The sequence below is a fragment of the Ornithodoros turicata genome, chromosome 9 (assembly GCF_037126465.1).
Source record: "Ornithodoros turicata isolate Travis chromosome 9, ASM3712646v1, whole genome shotgun sequence".
NCBI classification, from domain to species: Eukaryota; Metazoa; Arthropoda; class Arachnida; order Ixodida; family Argasidae; genus Ornithodoros; species Ornithodoros turicata.
In genome coordinates, this window is record NC_088209.1 from 31709074 (window position 1) to 31716699 (window position 7626).

At 45.8% G+C, this 7626-nt stretch overlaps 1 protein-coding gene across 3 annotated transcripts in view; it reads right to left on the reverse strand.

The window, feature by feature from the left end:
- The window catches only part of LOC135368626 (dopamine beta-hydroxylase-like), a 352228-nt gene that overhangs the window by 238191 nt on the left and 106411 nt on the right, over window positions 1–7626 (reverse strand). The gene's annotated exons all lie outside the window — the stretch shown is intronic.

The following is a 7626-nucleotide window of genomic DNA, read 5'->3' on the forward strand; positions in this document are numbered from 1 at the left end:
AAGGGTTTCATGGCAGGAAGGGCGGAGGCGCATAAACTACACACATACGCGCGGGTTTCGGAGCTGCCAATTGTCTTTGGGGTGGTCTGTCCGCCGAAGCTGGCAATTTGAAAAACTGTGTGCAGCGGTGTTTTGTGTGTGCTCTGGAGGAAATAAGGCGTTTTTCCCCGTGAGTTTCCGCTGCCCGAGGTTCCTTCCTGTTAGCGGCGTGCGTAACTGACCCTTTCTCGTGGAAGCAGAGACAAAAGCTTTCTCTGTTCTCTGCCGTCCGCTCGAGTGTAGTAACAGTGAGGCTAAATGACGGGGATGGAGATGAGTGTGTTTAAGTGTAGGTTTCGAGGGCGGTTTTTGTGGGCATGAATGGAGCTTTCTCGGGAGATGTGTACGGCTGTGCGGTCAAGACGGCTACAATGGCCCGTGCTAAACATGGCGGTTCTATGTGTACGGGTCTTTTTTCTTTGTTGTTTTTTTTTTCGGCGGGGAGTGCAATGCACGAACATACTGCTTGGTGTGTGACTCTCAACATGCACGGGGTCATATGGAGAAAGCCGCTAAGAAATATGTGATTTCTGGACGAAGCGTGACTTGTGCTTTGAAGAGCGTCGAATCCGACAGTAATTTCTATTATTCAGCTTCTTTTTCAATAGAAGTTCATTGCAGGTATGAGAAACGGGTTTAAATTTCACAGAGTGGAATGAGACATCGTTTCAAGTGATAATCTATAGTCCTTTATTTATTTATTTATTTATGTTTTCTTCTAGTACTTCGATTTGGTTAGCCGACTTTACGCACGCCACCAAAAAGGGCTCAAATATAAACCGGAAATTTATTCTGAATGTTATTTACGATACAATAAATCTTACGCATACTGGCCTCCATAATAATCACCTTCGAGTGGCTGACAATGTCGCGCGAGGTCATAAGATTTGGCCCTGTCGGAATTCCACAGAACTGAAGCATATGTATGATAATTAGGACCACGGCATCACAACAAAAAGGACGTACCATAAGCATTTGACAGTGTTTGAGACATTTGTTAAACATTACGGAAATCCCCCAACATGCGAGACTATATACTGTGCCCGAGAGAACCCTAAGCGACAGAGGAAAAACCTGACGTGCTGGCCTCCAGCGATCCAGACAAACCTGTTCAAACAGTGTGAAATGGGCAAACATTCGGTTGAGCAGACAGCTACGCTTGTGAGCCGACGAAATAAGTTGCTGCGTAGCTGTACATAAAAGAAATCCTATGGGAACGAAGATATCACATGGTGGCCACTGTACTATGACTGTGTAGTGAACGGGGTACAAGGTACCCACTTTACTATTGATTGATTGATTGATTGAGCTTTTATTTTGGCACTGGTGTCTGCCAACCGCTAAAAAAAATAGGCTAACGGGCAGTTACTATGACTGTGTTGTGAACGGGGCACAAGGTACCAGTTTACTATTGATTGATTGATTGAGCACCAGCTCCCGTGGCATAATGGTTAGGATGATCGCTTTCCACGCCGAGACTGGCAGGTGACACGAGTTCGAATCCTGTCTAAGGTTTTCCCTGGGGTTTTCGAAGACTTTCCAAACGAATGTCGGCACAGTTCCCCCTGAAGTCGGCCCAGGACGCATACTAACCCCCTTGTCCCCCACTCCTTCCTGCTGTCCTCTCTCGTCTCTGTTAACGTCTGTACGCCGCTCATAGCGAAAGTTGCTTCGCGGCGCTAACACGAAATAATAAGAAAAAAAGATTGGTTGAGCTTTTCATTTGGCACTCGTGTCTGCCAACCGCTAAAAAAATAGCCTAACGGGCAGTTACTATGACTGTGTATGAACGGGGTACGACGTGCCCACTTTACTATGACTGCCAAAACGAAAAAGTGGAACATTTTACAACAACACAAACACAACAAACAACAACAAATGTTTTATGATGGCTAATAGAAATGCACTATAACGGCAAAACGCTGAGTGGGGCTCGCAGCTCGTGGTAGAGTATAGGCAGAAAGGGAGATACCACAATAGGTGTATTGCACATGGTGGTGAACTTCCCTGCGTTTTTCTGCATTGTATACGCCGCCGTATTCTGTTCAGTGCTGATCCTTTTCAATTTGTAAACCCTATCATCGGAAAAAAGCGCATGCGGCACGCTTTGTGCCGCATGTAACCCTATATAAACTGCGCAGTTCGAAATGTTACCTAAAGGGCAGGAAGCGATATGTACCCCACTGTCAAACTGAACAAAACCAACATCCCATTAATGTAAAATATTACGAAGGGGGAAAAAAAAGAAAAAAGAAACCAGGAAGTGCGCGTATAGGACATTCAGGTACGTACAGCACCTAGTGCGCCTATTTAAATTATTTCGGGCATTAGTAGCGGCCGCGTAGACTCACTGTTCCGGATCGGTAATATGGCTCCTCTCACCGCGCACACAGCACACAGCAGTGCGTTTTGAATTCCGCAGTATGACCTCGCTTTAGGCGTAACCCTTTTGTAATGGAAATATCATCGCTTTTGACCGGATGTATCGTTGATGGCAACATGCACGCACATGCGGCTAAGCACAGATAGACCTCGATATAAAAGAAAGCGATATATCGCTATCGGTAATCGATGTTGTCGAGAGTTATGTACATAAGCCTGCACTCTTAAAACATAACTTCACCGCATAGCACGCTCCTAACCATGTTGACATCATGACATTGTTCTCTCCCCTGATCAGCTGGAAACAGGAGGCGGATGCCATTTTCGTGACAATTATGAACTGCATTAGTATCACAAAAAGGGCGTACGCCTCCCGTTTTCAGCAAATCAGGGCAGATAACGATATGATTCGAGATGATGGTTGGCTAGGAGCGTGCTATGCGGTGAAGTTCATTTTGAAGAGTGTAGGGTTATCGCTTCTGATTTCAAGAAATAGAGGGGCGTACGCCTTTTTGTAGCAATTAGAATCGGAAGCGATAACCCTGTCATCCGTGGCAATGGTTGGCGCACAGCGTGCTATGAGGTGAAGTTCTGTTTTCTAGAGTATATGTGTGCTCTTGGAGGCTCTATATGTGTCGTGTTTACCCCTAGATGGAGCCCGCCTCGGCTTGTTTGCCTATCTGTAACTGCCCTCATTCGTTAAGTCTACTGCAGCGCTTTTGTGACATTCAAGGATTTTCACAGCACCCCCTAACATCCCCCACACAAAAAGAGTCTCACAACCCCCCCCCACCCCCAAAAAAAATACCGACTAAAGGTAAAAAACGACATAAAAGCAGCAGATATGAGCATCACACACCCCTGGGACCCCTCTCCAAGAAAAATAAATAAATAAAATAAAAAATAAAAATAAAATCCTGGTGACAGTCATCTCTTTTTCCCAAAGTCTATGCTTTAAAGCAATTTTTGTGCTGTGTGTTAAGTAAATGTCATTTGCTGGTCTGAGCTGCTTGGTGCTCCTCTTTCGTCGCTTTGGTTTCGCCCAAGCTCAGGCTCCATCTTCTATCCTGTCCACCGGCATGTCTGCCTCTACATGCAACCGAGGAAACGACCGTCTCATTCTATACTCCGAAAGGTTTGCCCTTCAAAACTGGCCCTCTTGGTACCACACCAGGAGCCCCAAATACCGAGAAACAAAAAGTACGCTGCATCCGCATAATTGTCGGAAGCCACGCAGGTAAACAGACGACGTCGAACTTCGGCGCCAGAACGTATATGGGACGCCGGTGTATACGTGTGCGTTTCGGTAGCCGTAACAGCACAGCTCAACGGCGGGAAAAGGAGTCGATTACAGAGGAAGCCACTTGACGCTTTTTGCCAAAACCCCGCCTGCACCAGCGCTGTCGACGGACTGGCGGCTTTCGTCAGAGGGGTTGCTCTTTCCGGCGGCTCCTGGATTATAGGCCGTGCGCCCTCTTTTTTTCCTTTGTTTGTTTTACATTTTTGTGCCACAGAGGTTCGCGACGATTACGGCGACCAAAATTTCCGTGGCCGCCGATTGTCACCAAAAGGTGATGCCTGGCAACGACAGGGCCGAACCGTAATGGTTGAGGTGTCGAATTTAGATGGCATGCGTAAGGACTACGTGGCGGTAGCCGTTTGAAGTCGTTATCTCGTAGTGTATATATAGTCGTTACCCCAGCGATGCATATTTCGAGATGGAATGATGAGCTTTATGCAACTCCCGGGGGCGCTAGGGGTTCTCGAGAATGTTGCGAGAAGATGGGTTCGCGGGTGACGATAGTTTGGCGACCCTGGGGGAAAATTTAGAGGCGTTAGAAGCGTGTCCTGTGAGCTGGTAATAATCGAGGTGCCACGAATGGGAAAGGGGAGTCAATGAAGTCTCTGGGCATGCGAGGTTATGAACTGCGCGGCAGTGTGAACAGGCGTCGTCACTTATTGTGTATAGGTTAAGCTTAACAGACCCTTTTTCTAACCTATAAAGCGGTTTCGAATGCAAACATCTAACACAAGCCAGCGTGCAGCGCTTCGGAACGGATATCCAAACTCGGACGACACTCGACCATTTCTTCTGTGCGTGTTCCCTGGCCACAGGTTTGGATTTGAAGAAGGCACGCGTAATTTCAAACAAACAACGAGCATACTACAATATTGTAAAGGGTCCTTGTTAGGTTTGGAAACCTTATTGTGCAAAGCGCCGCTTCTATTGTAACCCCGTTGGAATGGGTTTAGAGATCTATATTTAAAGAAATTTACTGTCAGGAACTGAGCCAATCCATGTATAGACACGTTTACGTGAACACAGCAAAAGTGTATCGCACCCATGTCATACTTCGAACGGAGCACACCCGCGTCTCTGTTGACACGCGTGCGCATCGGGTCCGCAGCGCGAAGGTGGTGCCAACAACGCGGTGTCATATTTGAAAGTTGAAGGTGAACTTCTGCCGCCGTTTCCGGTGTTCTATACCGCCTTCACGCCGAACGTGAAAACAGCCTGCTGGTCCAGTACGCTGGTTTCTTGAATAGTAATAATAATAACAATCGAATGGGAACATAACACTGTTGCTGTTATCTTCGTTGTAGACAACGTGCTCAATGTCCACTGCACTGTCAATGCTGGGAAAGCAACACTCCCTGAACGTGCGTTGCTTCTGTGACTGTCATGACAGCTCGCACCCATATTTTGTGCTGCACCTGCAAGGCGGCGGTAACAGGCAAAGGTTACCAGCCTTTCTACACCCTTTCGTCAGACGCTATGGTGACTTAGGTGGTAACTATGTATAGAATTGAAATTGGAATTGGAAACGAAAGAAAAAAAAACAAAAAGAAAAATATGGGGATAACTATAGAAGTTATCTCCATATAACTATAGAAGTGTACCACCTTTTCACACCCTTTTTTCTAAGAGTGATAGTTTAACGAGTCTGACGTAAATTTCTGTTTGCGGTACTGTTTCGTTGCAAACGTCGAGTCTTTTCTATACTGCGATTGGGGTTTACATTTTTTTTTTTTCTTATAGCTAGAGTCCAATCGTCACGCCTAATCAATTATGTAGATATTTAACTTTATGTGCGTAAATTTGCTTTGTGGTAGTGTGTATGTATCGCTCTAATTATAACGTCTATGCCGCAGCGACTAATTTAATGACGTATACACACTCGAAGCAGAAAAAAAAAAAGGACTCAAACGGGGAGTAGTTGCAGCTTCTATTCCCCCCCCCCCCGCTTTTACTTTCCATTTTAGTCCCCTAATCCCGAAATTTACTCCCCCAGGACTGCAAATAGTCACGGAACTTCGCAAATGGTCTCCTGAATGCAACAGTCTATACGTAAATATGTGCTTCTCGTAGATTTCATGGAATAAGGCTGTATAACTTCGCTGACCTAGCAATTTTTTCACCCACGAGAGGAAGAAATTGTTAGGGGATTCTTTCTTGCGAAATTGTGCCCTATGCGTGTCGCAAGATTTTATGTAACTCGACACATCACGGTTGACAGCTTACATCATGGTGTAAATTATGAGCTTCTGCCGTGAACGATATTATTTTTAGATCTTTTGCTGTAAACGTTGTAATATCTGCTCGCTTGAAACGGAAACTGCTTGAAGTCGCCGTGTTATGCACGCACTGAGTTACATTTTGATTTCGGTAACTATTCCTGCAACTAAGTTACTTTCTCATAGTGAAACTGTGACTGTAGCTTGATTACATCTTCAGAGTAATATACCCTAGCCACACCAGGAGGCGTACGGCGTAGGCAAACAACGTACGCCTATTTTGTGACAATTATGCAGAACCAAATTGTATCAGAAAAGGCGTACGCAACCTGTTTTCAACAAATCAGGGGAGAGAACGATATCATTCGCGATTATGGTTGGTTAGGAGGTGAAGTAAATGCCACACTCTAAAAACAGAACTTCACCGCATAGCACACTGTACACCAGCCGTTGCCACGAATGATAGCGTTATCGCTTGTGGTTCGAAGAGAGAGGGGGGCGTACGCCTTTTTGTGGCGACTTAGATATATGAAAATTGCCGCAAAAAGGCGTGCGCCTCCCCCTGTCTTCCAATCACAAGCGATAACCCTATCATTCGTGGCAATGGTTGGCGCACAGTGTGCTGTGCGGTGAAGTCCTGTTTTTAGAGTGCATTCCGTTTAATGCATTAAATTTGCCGTGTGGATACACTCTTAAAAATGAACTCCACCGCATAGCACGCTCCTAGCCAACCATCATCTCGAATGATATCGTTATCTGCCCTGATCTGTTGAAAACGGAAGGCGTACGCCTTTTTTGTTACACTTATGCTGTTCATAATTGTCACAAAAAAGGCGTGCACCTCCCGTTTTCAACAAATCGGGGCAGATAACGATATCATTCGAGATGGTGGTTGGCTTGTAGCGTGCTATGCAGTGAAGTTCATTTTTAAGAGTGTAGGGTGTAACTTGTACACCCCTGCACCCGTAATATGTACGTATACCTTCTTAATTTCATCGTATAAACACAACGAATGAGGCTTTAAGAAATCCCTCGCGTCGCATTACACACGCGCGGCCAAAAGCACGACCGGTAACATCACAAGCGGAACACACATTACGCCACCACGACTCCCTATAAGAAGTCATTCACAAAATACATATTCACATCGTTTCCACATCGGTGACCTTCCGCATAACTTAAATGAGAGTTCTGTGTGCGGGCCACACTGTACGCTGTGCACCCACCGTTGCGAAAAGCATATACCTTCATTAACATACACCGCTTGTGTACTATACCTCGAAGGAATAATGCTCCTGTCATAACAGGGACCCATTTGAAACGTATCGGGCCATTATTCAAACTTCATAGCTTCAGTCAAAGCGGCGTATATTTGTGCACGCTGTGTGGATTTGCTGCGCGCGGGGAGCTCGGAAGCGTTACGGAAATTGTGCGTGCTCGTGATTAATCGACCTGAGTTTCGAGATGAATTGCGGATTGTATGATTTACTTTTATAACGCTGTCTTCGTGCGATGATATGATGCGAGTCTGCATGATGATGGCTTTGTGCGGCCATTCATTACACGTTCGCTTCTGCTCGCGTACGGCGGTGATTTTTTGTGTGCTCAAAGTTCTGGTCACATATAATGTTGGAATCCAAAACGAGGCACGCTGAGAGATGCCTCAGATTCTCTTCTCTATACTCCGAG